Source organism: Hordeum vulgare, chromosome 7H (genome assembly GCF_904849725.1).
Source record: "Hordeum vulgare subsp. vulgare chromosome 7H, MorexV3_pseudomolecules_assembly, whole genome shotgun sequence".
NCBI classification, from domain to species: Eukaryota; Viridiplantae; Streptophyta; class Magnoliopsida; order Poales; family Poaceae; genus Hordeum; species Hordeum vulgare.
Window position 1 is genome coordinate 221,367,977 of NC_058524.1, and position 23,101 is coordinate 221,391,077.

A 23,101-nucleotide genomic window follows, 5' to 3' on the forward strand; every position below is an offset into this window, starting at 1 on the left:
CGATCATTTTTCTCACTGGCTCTACCTCAGGCCATTTCATGAACTTGTCGATTGCTATGTACAAGAACTCGTGACCCCCGACAGCGCGGGGGAAGTGGCCATGGATATCGAGTCCCCAAACCGAGAAGGGCCAGGATAGAGGGATCGTCTAGAGGGCTTGCGCTAGCTGATGTATGTTCTTGGCATGGAAATAGTAGGCTTCACACTTGGTGACCAGCTCAGTCGCATCTTGGAGGGTTGTGGGCTAGTAGAAACCCTGACGGAAAGCTTTCCTGTCAAGGGCCCTTGACCCTATGTGTGATCCACATATGCCTCCTCGAATATCCTCCAATAGCCTTAGTCCTTCTTCCCGGCAGATGCACCTCAACTTCACACTATTGGGCCTTCTTCTATACAGAGTTTCGTCGACAAACTGGTACATACTAGATTGTCGGGTTACTCTTTTGGCCTCTTTTTGTTCTTCAGGAAGTTCTCCTCTCTGAAGGAATTGGACGATGTGTTGTGCCCAAGCTGGAGCCTATGGCTCGATGGCAAGGACAAAAGGCATCTCCACGTTCGTGGGAGCTCTTGCCTATACTGAGAGAACCTGGGGTTCCGCGGGAGGGAGCAACTCACCATGCGAAACTGAACTGCCTCCGGTAGCTTCTCTACTAGGGGCTTCAGGAAGATCAACCGGGAAATGCTTGTCGGAGTTCATTTTCTTCACTTCTGGATCATCATGAATGGGGATACGGAGGGTTGAGTGAGATAAAGGACAAAAACCCATGGTTCCACAGCAAGCTTCTGCGTGGAGCACAAAGACACGTGATCGGCAATGCTATTTTCTAGGTGTGGCACATGTTGTGCCTGTAAGCCATCAAAGTGTTCCTCCAACTTCCTTGCTTCCTCGATGTATGCCTCCATCAGTCGGCTCTGATAATCCTTATTGACCTGTTTTACCACAAGGTGGGAGTCCCCTCTGATGATTAGCTTCTTGATCCCCATCTCTACCGCGATTCTGAGTGCCATAGGAGCCCTTCATACTCAACGGTGTTGTTGGTAGCTTATCCCCGGGGAAACTGCATTTGGACCATGTACTTGAGGTGCTCTTTAGTGGGGGCGATGAGGAGACACCTCCCCTGGCACCCTGGAGTGAGAAGGCACCATAAAAGTACATGGCCCATTCCGTGGGTGTTTCCCTACCGGGGAGAGTGGTTTCCTAAACTTCTTCGTCTCGTGTGGGCGTCCATTCGGCAATGAACTCCGCTAGTGCTTTTCTCTGGATGGTGGAAGTTCTTTCATACTTCAGCCCAAAACATGACAGCTCCAGTGCCCACTCGACTACCCTTCCTGTGGCTTCGGGGTTCCTCAAGATGCTCTGCAGTTGGAAGCAGGTGACAACTGTGATCTCATCATCTTCGAAGTAGTGGTGCAGATTATTCAAGGCCATGATGAGGCCGAAGATCAGCTTTTGTACTCCACAGTACCCATATCTAGACCCCTATAATAGGGAGCTGACAAAGTACACTGTACGCTGCACCACCTTGTTCTTCGTCAACTCCTTGGAGCCTCCATTGCTCGCTTGCGGGGTGTCTTCTGAGTCAGTGTGGAGTGTTGCCGCTGATGTTTTGGCTTCATCCCCGCTAGCATCTGCCGCGACGGCTGTACCCTCATCCATCTCCCAACGCGTCACCAAGGCAATGCTAACCACTTGATTCGTTGTCGCTGGGTATAGCAGCAATGGCTCTTGCGATTTGGGAGCGATCAAGGTGGGAGCGGAGGAGATGTATGTTTTCAAATCTTGCAGCTCCGCGTCTGCATCCGGAGTCCACTTCATTGGGCCAACCTTGTTCAAGATCTTGAAGAATGGCAAGGCCCTTTCTGCGGATTTTGAGATGAATATAGTCAACGCAGAAACGAATCCGGTCACGCATCTCAGCGCCACGTCTGCTTCCGGAGTCCACTTCATCGGGCCGACCTTCTTCAAGATCTTTAAGAATGGCAAGGCCCGTTCAACTGATTTTGAGATGAATATACTCAACGCGGAAATACATCCGGTCACGCATCTCACGTCCTTAACTGTCTTGGGGGCTTGTATCTGCTTGATAGCTTTGATCTTGTTGGGGTTGGCTTCAATCCCTCACTGTGACACAAAGAACCAAGCAGCTCATTGAACGGGACACCAAACACACACTTATCAAGGTTGAGCTTCAAGTTGGTCTTGCGCAAGTTCGCAAAGTTCTCTTCTAGGTCTTGCACAAGGGTAGCTTTGTCCTTGGTCTTGACCACTATGTCATCCATATATGCTTCCACGTTTCTGTGCAGCTGGGGTCTAAATCCAATTTGCACGGCCCTCGCAAAGGTAGAACCAACGCTCTTTAACCCGAAGGGCATTCATACGAAACAATACGTGCCACATGGGGTTATGAACGAGGTCTTTTCCTCATCCTCTTTGGCCATGAAAATTTGGTGATACCCGGAGTACGAGTCAAGGAAGGAAAGTCGGTCACACCCGAAACTGGTGTCAACTATGTGATCAATGTGCTACAAGGGAAATGGGTCCTTCTGACATGCTTTGTTTAAGTCTGTGAAATCAATACAAAGCCTCCATTTTCCATTCGCTTTGTGTACCACTATCGGGTTGGCTGACCATGTTGGATGTAGTACTCCTCAGACCAAACCAGCCGCTTCGAGCTTCTTGATTTTCTCAGCGATAAACTGTTGCCTCTCGAAGGCCTGCTTCCTAACCTTCTGCTTGACGGGTCTGGCATAAGGTAAGCCATCAAGATGGTGCTCAATTACCTCTCTCTGAACACCAAGTATGTCGGAAAGTTGCCAGGCCAACACATCGACATTCACCCACAGAAAGGCAATGAGCGCACTTTCCTATTTGTCACAAAGGTGGCGCTGATGGTGAATGTACCATCAGAGCCATCCTCCCTTGCCGAGACCTTCGTCGCAGGGTAGGAAACCTTGGACTTCCTACCGGCGGAGCTCCCCGGAAGGTCATCGACGGGTGCAGTGCACTCCATGGAGGCGTGCTTACCGGAGTCCTTGTCAGGGCTTCCACTCGACTTCGTATTCTTATCACTTCGGCCAAGAGTGCATCCTCCTCTGGTTTTGTCTTCCACCACGTCTCAGAACATCTGATCTACTCAAATACCGACGTCCTTCTTGTCAGACGGGATGTAGATTACTCCCATGGGGCCTGGCATCTTCAAGACATTGTAGGCATAGTGGGATGTCGCCATGAACTTTGGCAAGGCTGGGCACCCAAGGAGTCCATTGTATGGCAGGGAAAACTCGACCACATCGAATATGACCCTTTCAGTCTGGTAGTTGAGCTCTCCTTCGAGTGTAACTTGCAAAGTGATCTTTCCCTTTGGCTGGCCTCTACCGGGGTTGATCCCTTAGCATGAACCCGTCGACTTTAGCTCACTGTTGGGGATCTGCGGTCCCTTGACCACCTCTGATGAAATGAGATTCATCCTTGCCCCACCATCAACTAACATCTTGTTGACCTTGAGGTTGCGGACTGTCAGGAAAACCAATAGTGGAAACACCCGACCATGGTAATGCGGTTGGGGTGATCCTCTTCGTTGAATATGATAAGCATGCGGGACCATTCGAGTGGTCTTCAAGACTCTGTCGTTGGCTCCATGGCGTTAACCTCGCGTACCCATTGTTTGAGCTGGTGGCAAGAGGAGTGCAGGGACGCACCCCCGTGAACACACATGGCATCGATTGCCTTCTGGAATTCCCTGTCGCTGGAATCATCTCCATCGTCTTCGTCGTCACTTACATCGCCACCTTCTTTCCTCTCGTTGCCCCTCACAAGCTTTTCCTTCTGCTGCGGGGCCTTGCCGTGGCAGCCTTCTCTGCCGCTACGGCCCTACCCAGCAGCATAATCTTGGACCTTCTCCTTGTCGCGCTTCTCGTATTCAGCCTTCTGCTTCCCAGCAAGCTGCTCAACTTGGTGACATTCATGGAAAAAATGGTCCTTGGTGCGATGGATCTTGCAGTGTGGCCCGTCGGACTTTCCGGCCTTCTCTACCACGGCAGCCTCCCGGCAATCAGCGCACGAAGAAGCTCCTTTGTCGGTGGTCTCGACTTTCACCTTCTTGCTGGTGCTGAAACTGCCACAACCTTCGACGACCAATACTGCTTTGCCTTTGCGCTTCTTATTGGGCTTCCGGTTCCTCCCCTTCAATCTAGGGGCATCGTCATCCTTGTTGGAGTCGACTTTGATGTCCGCTTCCTCTCTGGGAGTCTCCTTCCTTCTTCAGCGAGAGCACACTTGTCCGCTAACATGTACAAAACATTGACGGTCTCTGGGAATTTGACGTTCATCTTGGCCCGCATTCTCCTATTGCGCACGTTCGAGTGGAACCCGATAATCATGGCTGCGGGTGTATCTCTAGAATCTTGCAGTGTACTCTTCTGAATCTTTGGATGTATTTTCGGAGGGTTTCACCCTCCTTGTGCGGGAGGACCTTCAAGTTGTTGGACTGTCCTAGCTACTGGTAGCCGCCCGTGAACGCGCCTACGGACTCACTGCACAGGTCAGCCTAGGACGGAATGGAATTCTCTGGCAGGTGCATCAGCCACGACCTCACATTTAGCTTGAGCGCCAAAGGGAAATAGTTGGCGTGCACCTTCTCATCTCTTCCTCCGGCATCTTGGACGTGAATCGTGTAGATGACAAAGAACTCTGCCGGATTGAGCTTCCCGTCATACTTTTCCGTTAGCTCGGGCCTGAAAGTATGGCTCGACGTCCAACGAACCTGCCGCAGTTCGCAAGTGAAGGAGGGACACCCGACCTCGTAAGGTAGGTGTCTGCCACCACTGGGTGTGCGGTTGCCAGCCTCGCATTTGTCGGATTGAGGTGTGCGTCCTCCTTCCACCGGTCTTGAAGGACCTGCCGCTGGTCCGTGGGACGATCGAGGCCATAGATGTTTCGTCGGGCCCGTCAGTGCGCAGAGCTTGCCACGGCTATCCTTGAGCTTGATGTCGTGGAGGGGATTGCACCGTCGGCATGGCCTCCCCACCTCGGCTGCCTGTCCGGTCCACCGTCGCCATTCGTGGACGATAGGACGACCCTTCCTGTTGTGATTTGCCGGCTTTGGCGAAGCCGATCAAACTTTGCGTTGTAGCTCTCCACTTGTCCATCTTGTCAGCCGCCGGTGGGAAGTTGAACATCAGCTGAGCTCGCGTCATTGCTTCTCCAACCGTGTTTGGTATCGGTAGAGAGGCGGACCGTGACTTGGCTCGACTCCTGGTGGAACCCTGGGGATCCTCGTCGCGTCCTTGTCGTCGTGTGCCGACAGACATGGTGCCCTCACGTGAGGGAGGCTGGGTGCATGGACCCGTGGCCCCCTCCAGCACTCCATCTAGTTCTTGATGAGGCGTGCGCCTAGCAACCGCGTCCGTGGCCAGCGCAGCTGGAGGCCGTGATTTCCCATAGATTGGGCGCCGCTGTCACGAGCATGGTCACCGATGTGGCAGATGTGTGGGCCCTAAGTATCCCTTTCGCCCGCGACACTAGGGGCGAGCTCACTGTGGCATCGTTGTTGCTCGCCTCCGTCGCCCCTCGTTTTGGCTAAGAATGTATGGGAAACGATGGTGGCACCTCCTACATTGCCCATGGTGCTCGCACCGCTTGATGTCTCCGCCGCACCAATGGCGGTCTGCAGCAGCTAGCCTCGGGGCCTTCAAAGTCAAAGGGTGAGCGTTTGCTCCGGCCTTCTTATTTGGAGCCATCACGAAAAAGAGAAGGTCGCGATGAAGATCAGTATGCAGCTCGTATGCTCACGTTTGTGGGAATGAAGCCCCCCACCTGGCACGCCAAAGGATGTCGGTGCATGTGTGCACACGGTCACCTATGGGACCTTCGGGCCCTGTCGGGACCCCGATCCTAAGACATGGAATCCAGCCTGTAACACATCACATCTCTTTGTGGTTTCACGCACAGTTATCCCCACGGCTACAGCCTTACGTTAGCCGTGACCGTTTGCTCCTTTTGACTCGCGTATGCAATTGTGTCGCTAGCATTCCGATGTCAAAGAACCCGGGTCGACATGTCTAGTCATAAACTCAAGTGGCAGTTCCATACAGGGACATGCATACATGACCAAACAAAGCAGGTGTCGGTCATCAGCGAGTGTAGACGAGTCGTAGCAAGCTACATGGACTCCATTACACCACGTGACATTTCCCCAAAGGGACAGACACAACAGCTAAGAAGGACACATGCCGGTCAACCAATGTGTCCGGAGCAGTAGCGAACTACCATGGCTCGGTGGAAACACAAAGGGGCATTTCCCCGTAAGGAGTGCTACTAAGGCATACGACTAGGTGTTCGAACCCCATACATATCAAGTACAACACACGTACGCATGGCATACCCGATATGCATAGATACATCGATGGCATCACAACGTAACCATAAACATACAAACTTTATTTAGAAGGCTCGGAAGAGCCTCACACATAATATTACACAGATATGGGTCTCACGACCCATCATCACAAGTCATTAAAACAAGTCTTACAAGCCAGCGGAAGATTAATATTGTGCGTGTTCAGACAGATGAAAAGGTAAAAGGCACATGGCCTGACTATCTGCAGACCCAACCTAGGGTTAGATCATAGCTGGGACACCAGCTACTCGTCGTCGTCTAGATAGAACCCACCATTAGGGTCATTAACATCACCTGCAACAATTTATTAAGCAAACGTGAGTACAAAAGTACTTAGCAAGACTTTAGAACGATCTATCTACTCATGCAATGTATCAATAAGGGGTTGTGGGGTTTCATGCAGAAAGCCAGCTTTGACGCTTGGCTAGACAAAACTATGTGTTAAAATAGTTTTCACAACTTTGTTTTCTCGTACACTAGTCCACTAACTCCACAACAATACACTATCATGGAATCCTTCCCGTCTTCTTATGGAAATGCCATCCACGACACTCACACTTATCTTGATACTTTTGTGATTAGCCATTATAGTTGTCTATGAACAACATATGTTTCCAAGTAGTCCATATCCGCGGACGCGGCTATTCGAATATATCATAACCCTGCAGGGGTGTACTTCTTCACACACGCTTTTGGCACTTATCGCTATGTGGGGTTTCCAAGAAGCCCAGCGAGGGAGTCGGCCACGACCGTTAACCACGCCAATACATAGTCCATGTTATTGCCTATTTGAGAGTAACCCGTACGGAAGTCCAGCCGAGGTTTCCGCCACGGCCCCAAACGATGTGTGCAACGTTCCCAAGCCCACCATACGGGTGCCACTTGGTACACCGTGCCACTGCCTAACGCGTCATAGCCCACCTCTAAGTTCAGCACTATGCACGGCCTCCAGCATAACTATAAACACCAGAAACTACTTGCAACTCCTGGACCGAGTACTAGGCGATTAATGAGTTGAGAGGGTCAATTAAGTATCCCAACGTGTGGTAGTATCTAGTCTTGGATTACATACACGGAACTCAGTTCCTAAGGACTGTTCCAATGAAACAACCCGCCATGTACTCCTACACAACCTTTCACTGGTACCTTTAGCAAATCAGGTTCAACACACAACCCTTATAAATAGAACACATTCTCACGATCCTGTTCATCACCCAAATGACAGGCCAGACGCAACTCTAAGCATAGCATGCATAGCAGGATAAGACACATCATGGATCAAGCATCTACCAGGTATGCTAGGTTGCAAGGTTTAGCTAATTACTGTGAAAAAGACAGGTCATGCAAAGGAATGGGTTCAACTAACATGGTAAAAGCATTGGAAGCATTTTGACCTAATGCAATAAATAAGAGCAGGAGCGAGAACATGGGATTTATCGGGATGATCAAAATGGTTGCTTGCCTTGTTGCTCAGCAGAGGGGTGATAGAGTCAGCCAGATAATCTGTCGTATCCGAATGGGTGGGGCCTACCGAATAACAACATACAATTATTAACAATCATATGCAACAATCACGATGCATGAACATGACATGAAATGAAGGGTGATATTTTTCAATATGGTTGGTGAAACCTTAGTTTGCATCTGGTTTGAAATCCAAATTCAAATATCATTTGAAATGGCATATTTACCTTAAGCATTTAATTGATTTAACCTGATGTTGTTTATAACTTTGTTTTTCATGCATGAAAGTAGCACCATTGTGTTCATTGATTTTTTTTTTATCAATTTGCATATATTATTTGTCTGATTTGGAGTTATATTCTATGAATTTCCAAAGTTTTGCAAATATTTGATGACCCACAAGTATAGGGGATCAATCCTAGTCCTTTCGATAAGTAAGAGTGTCGAACCCAACGAGGAGCAGAAGGATCTGACAAGTGGTTTTCAGCAAGGAAATATCTGTAGCACTGAAATTATCGGTAACAAGTGATTGTGTGGTGAGATGATTCGTAGCAAGAAACAAGTAACAAAAAGTAGCAACGGTGCAACAAAGTGGCCCAATCCCTTTTGTAGCAAGGGACAAGCCTGGACAAAGTCTTATAGGAGAAAAAGCGCTCCCGAGGACACACGGGAATTTATGTCATGCTAGTTTTCATCATGTTCATATGATTCACGTTCGTTACTTTGATAGTTTGATATGTGGGTGGACCGGTGCTTGGGTGCTTCCCTTACTTGGACAAGCATCCCACTTATGATTAACCCCTCTCACAAGCATCCGCAACTATGAAAGAAGAATTAAGACAAAGTCTAACCATAGCATTAAACTAGTGGATCCAAATCAGCCCCTTACGAAGCAATGCATAAACTAGGGTTTAAGATTCTGTTACTCTAGCAACCCATCATCTACTTGCTACTTCCCAATGCCTTCCTCTAGGCCCAAAGAATGGTGAAGTGTTATGTAGTCAACGTTCACATAATACCACTAGAGGAAAAACAACATACAACATATCGAATTACCGAACGAATACCAAATTCACATGACGACTATTAGCATGACTTATCCCATGTCCTCAGGAACAAAAGTAACTACTCACAAAGCATAATCATATTCATGACCAGAGAGGTAATGGGTAGCATCAAGGATCTGAACATAAACTCTTCCACCAAACAATCCAACTAGCATCAACTACAAAGAGTAATCAACACTACTAGAAACCTTACAAGTACCAATCGGAGTCGTGAGACGGAGATTGGTTACAAGTGATGAACTAGGGTTTGGATATGAGATGGTGCTGATGAAGATGTTCATGGTGACGAGTCCCCTCCGATGAGAGTAGTGTTGGTGATGACGATGGCGATGATTTCCCCCTCTGGGAGGGAAGTTTCCCCGGCAGGATCGTCCTGCCGGAGCTCTAGATTGGTTCTGCTCAAGCTCGGCCTCGTGGCGGCGGCGAATCCATGAAAAGCTCCTCCCTGATTTTTTTCCAGACGAAACCCTTCATATAGCAAAAGAGGGGGCAAGTGGGCCAGCAGGCTGCCCACAAGCCCTCATGGCGCGGCCTGGGGGGTGGTCGCGCCGTGCAGGCTTGTGGCCAGCAATGAGGCCCCTCTGGCACTTCTTCTGCCCAGTATTTTTGATAAATGCGAAAAAAAAATCCTCGTTGATTTTTACGGCGTTTGGAGTTGCGTAGAATAGGTATCTCAACTGTGCTCCACTTTCAGGCCAGAATTCCAGTTGCCGGCATTCCCCCTCTTCATGTAAGCCTTGCAAAATAAGAGAGAAAAGGCATAATAATTGTACCATCAAGTGAAATAACAGCCAAAGAAGCGATAAATATCATCATGAAAACATGATGCAAAATGGACATATCAACTCCCCCAAGCTTAGACCTCCCTTGTCCTAAAGATAAAGCCTAGCTCAATAAATATGTCCACATGTTTAGGGAGAGAGGTGTCGACAAAAAAAGATACGAACATGCATGCATCATGATCATGATCAGAACAACAATACCAACATATAATCTCTCATGCTAAATTGATAATTCCTTCACAAAGTAAAGCATGGATCAAGAACCTTACCGAGAAGTAACAACCCATAGCCTTTAGTCATTGAAGCAATTGCAATTTATCACAACATCAGAATAAGAGCTTGTAAAGCAAATCCACATACTCAATCATTCTTTCGTTCTCTATAATTGCTACAACTCACGTGTTACTCATCAGATCAAAGTTTCAGCTGGACATAGAGAAAGATAGGGGCTTATAGTTTTGCCTCCCAACTACTTACCTCAAGGGTAATGTCACCAATAATAATTCATGAATACTTACCTCCAAGTTGACATATGAAAATAGATCTTTCCCAAGCATATGACGTTAGCCAAGATAAAGGCGAAATAAGGAATTGGTGAAGATCACCATGACTCTTTCAAGGGCAAAAAGTAAGGGTACAAGATAGGCCCTTCGCAAAGGGAAGCAGAGGTTGTCATGCGCTTTTGAGGTTTGGATGTGTGTCCTCTTAGTGCGGAGGAACGTCACTTTATATTGCCACCTGTGATAAAGAACTTTATTATGTAGTCGGTCGCTTTTATGTCTTCCTCATCACAGGTTCGTATAAAGCTTATTTTCCACACACTAATAGATCATACATACTAGAGAGAAATTTTTATTCCTTGCACCGATGACAACTTACTTGAGGGATCTTATTCAATCCATAGGTAGGTATGGCGAATACTCATGGAAAAACTGGTTTGAATGTTTATGGATGCACAAGTAGTATCTCTACTTAGTGCGGGAGTTTTGGCTAATATGAGGTGGAAGCAATCGTCACATGCTAAGGGATCTCTAGTCATATAACATTGTTCGGAGCCAAGCAAACACAATTCATTATGATGTCTTCCTTGTCCAACATCTACTTCTAGGCATGCAATAGTTTAGTAAGTGTTCACAATCATAGATGGTGTCAGAGATGATATATTTATATGTGAACCTCTCCTTCTTTATCACTTCCTATTAATTGCAACCATGACCAAGGTCTACGGTTGCCTACCCTCGATAAGTTTCAATCATCATTCTTTTTATATGTGAAGCTATCACTTCCCATAAGATCATTACATGATCTTTCATGCTTTTGTTCTATTCTCACTCTTTTGATCATGGCAAGAGGAAAAGCCCTTCAACTAAGATACTCTTTATTATATGGCTCACGACACAAAGCAAAACTCAAGACTAAAACACTAAGACTTTTAATCTACTAGAGAACGAGAAAACTGAAAAGGAAAACTAAAGCAAAGGTAAAGGCAAAAGATGTGATGGTGATACGGTACCGGGGCAACTCCCCCAAGCTTGGCACAAGCCAAGGGGATTTCCCATACCCATGTTTAGTTGTCTTCCTTTGGTGGTGATGGTGGAGGAGTTGTTGAAGAAGTCTTGAGATTGTTTAATTTCCACTTGAGCATAAAATTCTGCTCCCTCAGATCATCATTTTCCTCTTCAAGCTTCAACACCTTTGGCATAATTCCTGCTTACTCTCCTGCAAGAAATGAGAAGGGATAAACAAGGTCTTAGGCTTCTTCCTTGAGTCAGGGAGGCTCTACTTCTTGAACTCCACATGCGTGCATCCAGGTTGAGGTAGAGGAGCCTCCTCTTCATCGAAACTCGTTTGTTCCTTCCCCTTGGGTTTATAGTCTTCTTCCTCATCAATGGTCCAGCCATATGGATCCAAGTCCCCACAGACCTTGGAATTAGCAAGGTAATCTGCCACAAAGCTCCCCCCTATGAATCTTGAGAAGACATCTTGACCTAAATCTGCGGCAGAAAACAGGCTCGAAACGAAAACAAAGGAAATCTGCGTGATGCAGGGGTCAGACCAAACGGGAGTATATATAATCATTTTTTTTAGACCAGAAGGATTACACTGCACGAAAATGAAGTCTGGGAGGCGCACAAGGTGGCCACAAGCCCTCACGACGCGACCAGGAGGTGGGCCCGCGCCGTGCAGGCTTGTCGCCTCCTCACGCACTTTCCGGACTACTTCCAATTTTTGTATTTTTTTCAAATATTCCAAAACAGAGAAAATTTCCTACTGGAAAAGTTTTCGACTCTGTTTTCTTACCAAATCACATACCTCTTCATTTTCAGAGTCTGAAACAGGCTGATAAATGTCCCTTTGGTATTCTTCCGGAGTTATGGTATTGATGATATTACTTTCAACATTTATGGGAGTACTTGAGATATAATGCTTGATTCTCTGCCCATTTACCACTTCAGACAATTACCTTCTGTGTTGTCGATCTTGATAGCACCGGAACAATATACTTGCTCAACAACATAGGGACCTTCCCATTTAGAGAGAAGCTTGCCTCCAAAGAATCTTAAACGAGAGTTATATAGCAAGACATAATCACCTACATTGAACTCACGCTTTTGTATCCTCTTATCATGCCACCTCATAACCTTTTCTTTGAACAACTTGGCATTCTCATATGCCTGAGTTCTCCATTCATCAAGCGAGCTAATTCAAATAACCTCTTCTCACCGGCAAGTTTGAAATCAAAGTTGATTTCTTTGATTTCCCAAGAAGCTTTATGCTCTAGCTCAAGAGGTAAATGACATGCTTTACCGTACACCATTTTGTACGAAGACATGTCCATGGGATTCTTATAGGCAGTTCTATAAGCCCAAAGTGGATCATCGAGCTTCTTAGACCAATTCTTTCTAGACCTGTTGATAGTCTTTTGCAGAATTAGTTTAATCTCTCTGTTGCTTAGATCTACTTGCCCACTGGACTAAGGGTGATAGGGAGACTCAATTCTATGGTTGACATCCTACTTAGCAAGCGTTTTATGGAAAGCACCATGAATGAAGTGTGAACCACCACGGTCATTAGATATCTAGGGAAGATAACTTCTTTCAGCATCTTTATAGAGGTGTTGTGATCAGCACTACTAGTGGGGATAGCTTCTACCCACTTAGTGACGTAATCAACAGCAACTAGGATATGAGTATACCCGTTGGATTTTGGAAAAGGTCCCATATAATCAAAGCCCCAGACATCAAATGGTTCAATGACAAGTGAATAGTTCATAGCCATTTCCTGACATTTGCTAATATTACCTATTCTTTGACATTCTTCACAAGACAAGACAAACTTACGGGCATCCTTGAAGAGAGTGGGCCAATAGAAACCCGATTGCAATACCTTGTGTGCAGTTCTATCTCCCGCATGGTGTCCTCCGTAGGCCTCGGAGTGACACTTCTGTAGGATCTGTCCCTGTTCATGTTCAGGTACACAACATCTAATAACACCATCTACTCCTTCCTTATAAAGGTGAGGATCATCCCAAAAGTAGTGTCTCAAATCAAAGAAGAATTTTTTCTTTCGCTGGTACGTGAAACTAGGTGGTATATATTTGGCAACCATATAGTTTGCATAATCAGCGTACCACGGTGCACTACGTGAAGCATTTATGACACTCAGTTGCTCATCCAGAAAGCTATCATCAATAGGTCGTGGGTCATCAAGAACGTTCTCCAACCTAGACAAGTTAGCTGCTACTGGGTTATCAGCACCCTTTCAATCGACAACATGCAAATCAAATTCTTGTAGCAAGAGAACCCATCTGATAAGTCTAGGTTTAGCATCTTTCTTCTCCATGAGGTACTTAATAGCAGCATGATCAGTGTGAATAGTGACTTTGGAATCAACTATGTAAGACCTGAATTTTTCACATGCAAACACGACTGCTAAAAACTCCTTCTCCATAGTAGCATTGTTTCTCTCGGCACTTTCTAGAGTTTTACTAGCGTAGTGAATAACATTCAACTTCTTATCGACTCTTTGCCCTAGAACAGCACCAACAGCATAATCACTAGCGTCACACATGATCTCAAAAGGCAAGTTCCAATCAGGTGGTTGAACAATGGGTGCAGTTATCAAAGCCGTATTAAGTATTTCGAAGGCTTCCTCACAATCATCGTGAAAAAACAAAAGGAATATCCTTTTGCAAGAGATTGGTAAGAGGCCTAGAAATCTTAGAGAAGTATTTAATGAACCTTCTATAGAAACCAGCATGACCAAGGAAACTTCTTATACCTTTGATATCTGTGGGATATGGCATTTCCTCCATTGCATCAACCTTAGCCTTATCGACTTCAATACCTCTTTCAGAAATTTTATGTCCTAAAACGATGCCTTCATTAACCATAAAGTGGCACTTCTCCCAATTCAAGACAAGATTGGTGTCTTTACATCTCTGTAGGACTTGATCAAGGTTGCTAAGGCAATCGTCAAAGGAAGACCCGTAAACGGAGAATTCATCCATGAAAACCTCGACAATCTTTTCACAAAAGTCAGAGAATATAGCCATGATACATCTTTGAAAGGTGGCAGGTGCATTACATAAGACAAAAGGCATACGTCTATAAGCAAATGTACCGAAAGGGCATGTGAAGGTGGTTTTCTCCTGATCAGATTGTGCAACTGGTATTTGGGAGAAACCAGAATAACCGTCTAGAAAGCAAAAGTGTGTGTGTTTAGACAGCCTTTCTAGCATTTGGTCGATAAAAGGCAAAGGGTAATGATCGTTCCTAGTGGCTTTATTCAATTTACTATATTCGATCACCATCCTATAGCCAGTAATTATCCTTTGTGGGATCAATTCATCCTTATCATTAGGGACAACGATAATGCCTCCCTTCTTAGAGACGCAATGCACCGGACTCACCCAATCGCTATGAGCAACAGGATAGTGTTACCCGCTTCTAGGAGCTTTAGTATTTCTTTTATTACTACTTCTTTCATCTTAGGATTTAATCTCCTTTGATGATCAGCAACTGGTTTGAAAACAGGATCAGTTTTGATCTTGTGCTGGCATAGAGTGGGACTAATGCTCTTAAGATCATCAAGAGTATATCCTATAGTAGAACGGTGCTTCCTCGGAGTTTTTAGCAACTTCTTTTCTTCATGCTCTGAGAGGTTAGCACTAATAATGATAGGTTATGTCTCTTTTTCATCAAGATAGGCATACTTAAGAGTATCAGGCAACTGTTTTAGCTCGAACACAGGATCACCCTTTGGATGGGATCACCGTTTGAGGTGGATCCCCAAGCAGTTCAACAGGCAAGTTATTCTTAAGGATGGGATATTGTTCTAAGACAACTCTATCTATCTCATCCCTTTCATCCATATGCATATCATTTTCATGCTCAAGCAAGTATTGCTCTAAGGGATCAGTAGGAGGCACGACAATAGAGGCTAAGGCAATAGTTTCATCCTTACTAGGCAACTCCTTTTCATGAGGTTGTCTACCAAACTTGGAGAAACTGAACTCATGTGACACACCTTCAAAGCCAACAGTGACAGATTGCTTCTCACAATCAATATGAGCATTGTCAATATTGAGGAAGGGTCTGCCAAATATGATGGGACAAAAGCTATCTTGTGCGGTAGCAAGAACGAGGAAATCTGCAGGATACTTCGCTTTACCACACAAGACTTCAACATCCCTAACAATTCCCACAGGGCAGATAGTATCTCTATTGGCAAGCTGAATAGTGACATCAATAGGCTCTATCTCAACAGGTGCAATCTCATCTTTGATTTCATCATATAAGGATTGAGGTATTGCACTAACACTAGCACCCACAGCACATAAACCATGATAACAATGATCTCCTATCTTAACAGAAACCACACGCATGCCAACAACATGCCTATGTTTGTCTCTAACGTGAGGTTTAGCAATTCTAGCAGCATCTTCACAGAAGTGAATATTATGTCCCTCAAGATCGTCGGACAGAAGATCTTTGATAATAGCAATGCTAGGTTCAACTCTAATTTGCTCAGGGGGTGTTGGTGTTCTAATATAGCCTCTACGTATCAAAGTTGAAGCTTTAGAATGATCCTTTATCCGAACAGGGAAAGGTGGTTTCTCAATGTAAGCACTGGGAACAACAGGATCATTATAGGCAATGAATTTCTCTTCAACTGGAGTGGGTTTAACTACATTGACTTCTAAAGGAGGATGATATTTAAACCACTTCTCTTTGGGGAGATCAATATGAGCAGCAAAGGATTCACACAATGAAGCTACTATCTCAGAGTCAAGTCCATACTTAGCGCTAAAGTCACAAAAAGTATTTATCTCAACAAATGATTTAACGCAATCAAATATGAAATTTATACATTACTCCTTACCGTCTTCAAGCTCCCAATCTTCAGAGTTGCGTTTAATTCTCTCCAATAAATTCCATCTGAAGTCAATATCTATCTTCATAAAACAACCGGTACAAGAAGTGTCGAGCATGGTGCGATCAGCATGAGAAAGCCGAGCATAGAAGTTCTGAATGATAATTTCTCTCGAGAGCTCATGATTGGGGCATGAATATAGCTTTGATTTAAGCCTCCCCCAAGCTTGAGCGATGCTTTCTCTGTCACGAGGCCAAAATTATAAATATAATTCCGATCATGATGTACTAAATGCATAGGATAAAACTTTTGATGAAATTCCAATTTCAACCGATTGTAGTCCCATGATCTAGTGTCATCACATAGCCTATACCATGTCAATGCCTTATCCTTCAAAGATAAACGAAATACCTTCTTCTTGACCTCACCTCGGGCAAACCTGCAAGCTTAAATAAACCACAGACTTCATCTACATAGATCAGATGCAAGTCTGGATGTGATGTTCCATCTCCTTTAAAAGGATTTGCGAGTAGTTTCTCAAGTATACCCGAAGGAAATTCAAAGCAAATATTTTCAGTAGGTGCAGCAGGTTGAGGAGAAACTCTTTGTGCTTCCGTTCGTGGTCAAGATACCCCGAACAAGACCCTCAAAGGATTAGTATCCATAGTGACAAGTGACAATAAATTTCAGCACACTATATGAATCTTTCCTTACCAAGTTCCACTTACCAAAGGCGCTTCAATCCCCGGCAATAGTGCCAAAAAAGAGTCTTGATGACCCACAAGTATCGGGGATCAATCGTAGTCCTTTCGATAAGTAAGAGTGTCGAACCCAACGAGGAGCAGAAGGATCTGACAAGTGGTTTTTAGCAAGGAAATATCTCCAAGCACTGAAATTATCGGTAACAAGTGATTGTGTGGTGAGATGATTCGTAGCAAGCAACAAGTAACAAAAAGTAGCAGCGGTGCAGAAAAGTGGCCCAATACATTTTGTAGCAAGGGACAAGCCTGGACAAAGTCTTATAGGAGGAAAAGCGCTCCCGAGGACACACGGGAATTTCTGTCATGCTAGTTTTCATCATGTTCATATGATTCGCATCTGTTACTTTGATAGTTTGATATGTGCGTGGACCGGCGCTTGGGTACTGCCCTTACTTGGACAAGCATCCCGCTTATGATTAACCCCTCTCGCAAGCATCCGCAACTACGAAAGAAGATTTAAGACAAAGTCTAACCATAGCATTAAAATAGTGGATCCAAATCACCCCCTTACGAAGCAACGCATAAACTAGGGTTTAAGCATCTGTCACTCTAGCAACCCATCATCTACTTGCTACTTCCCAATGCCTTCCTCTAGGCCTAAATAATGTTGAAGTGTTATGTAGTAGAAGTTCACATAACACCACTAGAGGAAAACAACAGACAACATATAAAATTACCGAACGAATACCAAATTCACATGACTACTATTAGCATGACTTATCCCATGTCCTCAGGAACAAAAGTAACTACTCACAAAGCATAATCATATTCATGACCAGAGAGGTAATCAGTAGCATCAAGGATCTGAACATAAATCTTCCACCAAACAATCCAACTAGCATCAACTACAAAGAGTAATCAACACTACTAGCAACCTTACCAGTACCAATCGGAGTCGCAAGACGGAGATTGGTTACAAGTGATGAACTAGGGTTTGGAGATGAGATGGTGCTGATGAAGATATTGATGGTGACGAGTCCCCTCCGATGAGAGGATTGTTGGTGATGATGATGGCGACGATTTCTCCCTCCGGGAGGGAAGTTTCCCCGGTAGGATCGTCCTGCAGGAGCTCTAGATTGGTTCTGCTCAAGTTCCGCCTTGTGGCGGCGTCGAATCCACGAAAAAGCTCATCCCTGATTTTTTTCCAGACGAAACCCTTCATATAGCAAAAGAGGGGGGCAAGTGGGCCAGCAGGCTGCCCACAAGCCTACATGGCACGACCTGGGGGGGGGGGGGGGGGTGGCCGCGCCGTGTAGGCTTGTGGCCAAACCCTGGCGCCCCTTTGGCACTTCTTCGGCCCGGTATTTTTCATAAATCCGGAAAAAAATCCCCGTTGATTTTTACGGCGTTTGGAGTTGCGCAGAATAGGTATCTCAACTTTGCTCCACGCTCAGGCTAGAATTCTAGGTGCCGGCATTCTCCCTCTTCATGTAAACCTTGCAAAATAAGAGAGAAAAGACATAAGAATTGTATCGTGAAGTGAAATAACAGCCAAAGAAGCGATAAATATCAACATGAAAACATGATGCAAAATGGACGTATCAATATTCTGGTATTATACTAAAACCAGAATTAGATTTATTGCATCAGCATGACATTAGCAGGTCAGTTGGCAGTTGAAAGTCAAACCTGACCGGTGGGACCCACTAGTCAGTGACTCTGGCCAGTTCTAGATTAAGTTTAGATTTAATTAGCTATTTAACAAAGCTGGACCCATATGTTAGCGGCTATTTAACTTTAATAAAACTTTTATTTTTATTTTAACTAAACCTAATTAGTCTGGGGCTGGCCCCACCTATCATAGGCCTAGGGGGGTTGAACCCACCGGCGGCGAGGTCGATCTCGTCGGCGGTGACCCTCCGACAGCACCAGAGACGGTGTTGGGCGTCGGAAACGCGTCTCCGATGACCATTCGAGCGGCAGAAGGTACTGGAAGAATGGCCACTCGATGGCGCGCATGATGGAGCAAACCCCACGGGCTGGGGTGGCCGGAATCTACGCCGGCGACGAGCTCGGCGGCGGCCGAAGCTCAGGCATCGTCGAGGTCATCGAAAACGGGGCAAAGCGCACGGGGTTGGGCTCCTAGAGCATCTACGCGACGACCTGGAGCTGTTGCAAGCCTCGGGTGGACCAACCGGTCACCGTAGGGTCACCGGCGATGAGCTACAACGGCGGTCCTCCTCGGCCTCTGGTGAAACTGGGCCTAGAGCTCGGGAAAGAGAGGGGAAAATGGGGGGAAACACTCCGGAGCTTACTGCGCTGACGAGGGGATGCTCAGGCTACGCGGGGAGGCACTGGATCCGATGAATCGACGGTGGCTTGCCGGCGGCCGAAGGTGGAAGACAACGGTGACGAGGGCGACGTAGGGCTCGGGGGCTCTTTTCCTTTGGCAGGGGCGACCAGCTTGATGAGGCGGAGCGAACGGTGCACTCAGAGGCGGGGGAGGATGGCCGGAGCAATGGCTAGCTCGAGCTCGCAGCAATGGCGGCCGAGAGAGAGAGAGAGATGCAGGGGCGAGTGAGGAGGGGGAGAGGATGGGAACGAGCCCGGGGAGGCTTATCCTCCCTCTCCAGCTCATTCGAGCGAGCCAGGCACGCACATAGGTGCGTGTGCGCGCCGAGAGAAACGGCGGCCAGCTCCTGCTCCGACTGGCGAAGGAGGAAGACCACAAAAGGGGAGGAGATGGGCCTGGGCCAAGGTGAGCGTCAGGTAAGTATTTCCTATTTTCTTCCTTTTATGTTTCTGTTAAATCATTTCTGATATGGTTTTGTTTTATTTTTGTCTCCAAACTATTCCTAAAATAGTTTGAAACATGCTAAGGTGTTATTTGGAATATTTCCAAACATATATAAAAGTTTCAGCATTTTTGGAAACTTTGGATCATTTGAAATCAATTATATATTTGATTTCAGTAACTTTTCAATTTAGAATAAAATGCCAAAAGCATTTTGAAAATATATTTCACCCCTAATATTTTGTTTTCAATATTTATCAGAAATGATGAACTTTTCTAATGCCATTTTGGATTCTTTAATTTGTCACCAAATTTGAATTGCTTTTAAATATATAATTGCTAGGGTTTGCTTTTGTTTTCCTTGCTTTGCTTTTGAATTCATTTCATTTACTTGGATGCAATGAAGAAGACATGAGCCCAACTTGCTATACACTAATAGGGATTCAGGGATGTGACAATTCACCACCACTCAAAAGAATCTCGTCCCGAGATTTGGAAGTCGTCGGGAATAGCGCGGGATACTCAAGTCGAAGACGATCCTGTCTTTCCCATGTTGCCTCCTTTTTAGAATGATTTGACCATTAAACTTTAAGAAACTTGAGGTTTCGACATCGAGTGGTACGCTCATCTTGATCAAGAATACGAACAGGGTATTCTCGGTATGAAAGATTATCTTGGAGATCAAGCGTTTCGTGGTCCACTTCGCGGATAGGATCCGAAGAGCAACGCGTGATTTGCGAGACGTGGAATACATCATGAACCTTGGAAAGATACGGAGGAAGTTCCAACTGGTAGGCAACTTCTCCTCGTTTGGCAAGAATGCGAAAAGGACCGATGTAACGAGGAGCCAACTTGCCCTTGATACCGAAAAGATGGGTACCCTTCAGAGGTGTAACCCGAAGGTGAGCCTTCTCGTCAACTTCAAATGTCACAACCTTATGATGACGATCATAATGGCACTTTTGACGAGACAGGGCTGTTTTCAACTTTTCACGAATAATGCGAACTTGCTCTTCTGCTTCCTGGATCATATCCGGACCAAAGAGTTGCCTCTCTCCGGTTTCTGACCAATTAAGAGGTGTTCGACATCTTCGTCCATACAAAACTTCAAAAGGGGATTTGCCCAAGCTTGATTGATAACTATTGTTATAAGCAAATTTGGTGAATGGAAGGCACTTCTATAAATTCATACCAAACGATATAACACAAGCTCGGAGCATATCTTCTAGGATTTGATTCACTCTTTCTACTTGACCACTTGATTGGGGATGGAAAGCAGTGCTAAAAGATAGGTGAGTCCCCATGGCATTCTGAAAACTCTCCCAGAAGAGAGAAGTAAAAATACTTCCACGGTCAGAGTTAATCTCCAGAGGAACACCATGAAGAGACACTATTCGAGAGATATATAACTCTGCTAGCTGCTAGCTATTATACTCTTGCGAACTGAAAGAAAATGAGCTACTTTGGAAAGACGGTCAATGACCACAAAGATAGCATTATTTCCTTTCTTGGTCTTGGGAAATCCGGTGATGAAATCCATACTAACTTTATCCCGTTTCCATTCAGGAATAGCTAAAGGTTGAAGGGTGCCAGCAGGCTTTTGATGTTCTGCCTTAACTCGACGACAAACATCGCAGTTAGCAATGAACTCAGCAATTTCTCTCTTCATCCTAGTCCACCAAAACCTGTGGCATAGGTCCTGATACATCTTAGTACTACTGGGATGAATAGTGAGAGCATAATCGTGAGCCTCCTTAAGGATCAACTGCCCCAGACGTTTGTTCTTAGGAACCACTAGACGGTTCTGAAAGAACACGCCACCTTGCTCATTAATAGAGAAATCCCTAGCGTTTCCGCTAGCAATATTCTTCTCGATCCAGGATATAGTCTTATCATATGTCTGCACGACTATGATTTGATCCCCAAGATTAGGTTTTGCCACTAGGTTAGAAAGGAATCCTTGAGGAAAAATGTGAAGGTTTAACTTCCGAATTTCCTCATAGAGATGTGGTTGACCTCGTTGCAACATCAATTTATTACAATAAGACTTACGACTTAGTGCATCAGCCATAACATTGGCCTTCCTCGGGGTGCAAGTTATCCCTAAGTCGTAATCCGTGATCAACTCAACCCACCGTCTTTGGCTGAGATTCAAATCCAGCTGGGTGAAGATATATTTCAGACTTTGGTGATCAGTGCATATTTCGCAACGATTACCAAGAAGGTAATGTCGCCAGGTTTTAAGTGCATGGTCTACAGCTGGAAACTCAAGATCATGTGTGGGATAGTTATCCTCATGTGGACACAACTGTCGAGATGCGTATGCAATCACATGACGATCCTGCATGAGAATGCAACCTAACCCTTGTCGCGAGGCGTCGCAATAGGTAACAAAGTCCTTCAAAAAATCTGGTGGTAGCAACACAGGTGCGAAAGTCAGGCGTCTTTTCAGTTCTTGAAAACTATGCTCACACTATGGTGTCTACTCGAACTTTTTATCTTTCTTGAGGAGTTCAGTTAGATGCTTTGTAACCTTGGAGAAATTCTCGACAAAGCGGCGACAATAGCTCGCTAGACCAAGAAAACTCCAAACTTGCTTAATCGATTTAGGTTGAGTCCAATCAAGGACGGCTTGAACTTTCTCAGGATTGACACAATAACCTTACCAGAGATTATGTGGCCTAGATAGGTCACTTCTGGTAACCAAAATTCAAATTTTGAAAACTTGGCATAAAAGCGATGCTCTTGAAGTTTCATCAATACCAGCCTTAGATGCTCGGCATGTTCTTGTTTGTTCATCGACTAGATGAGAATATCATCGAGGTATACCACGACGAATTTATCCAAATACTCCATGAAGATTGAATTCATCAAGGGAGAGAAGGTGGATGGGGCATTGGTTAAACCGAAGGACATGACGGTGACACGGTGTACTCGTATTGGCCATAACGAGTGACAAAAGCTGTTTTTGGAATGTCCCCGTTCTTGATCTTGATTTGATGGTAACCCAACCTCAAATCAATTTTGGAGAAGACTGAGGATCCAACGAGTTGATCATACAGACCGCTGATCCTGGGGAGCGGATACTTGTTCTTTATGGTGACCAGGTTAACTGGTCGATAATCTACAACCATCCGATCCGTTTCATCTTTCTTCTTGACGAAGAGGACAGGACAAGCCCAAGGAGAAGAGCTAGGACGAATGAAACCTTTATTCAAGGCCTCATCTAGTTGCTTCTTAAGTTCGGCTAGCTCCAGGGGTGCCATCTTATAAGGTCTTTTGGCTATTGGAACAGTTCCCGGAACAAGGTCTATCAAAACTCTACATCCCTGTCAGGTGGAATTCCTGGCAGTTCTTCTGGAAAAACATCCGGAAAGTCACGAACTACCGAAATGTCTTCAAGTTCTCGAAGAGGATTTCCATTGAGGGAATATAGTTGGCATTTGGCAACTCGAGTAGAGACATTAACTATCTCACCCGAGGGATGGGTAAGATGAACATTTCTAGTATGAGTATCAAT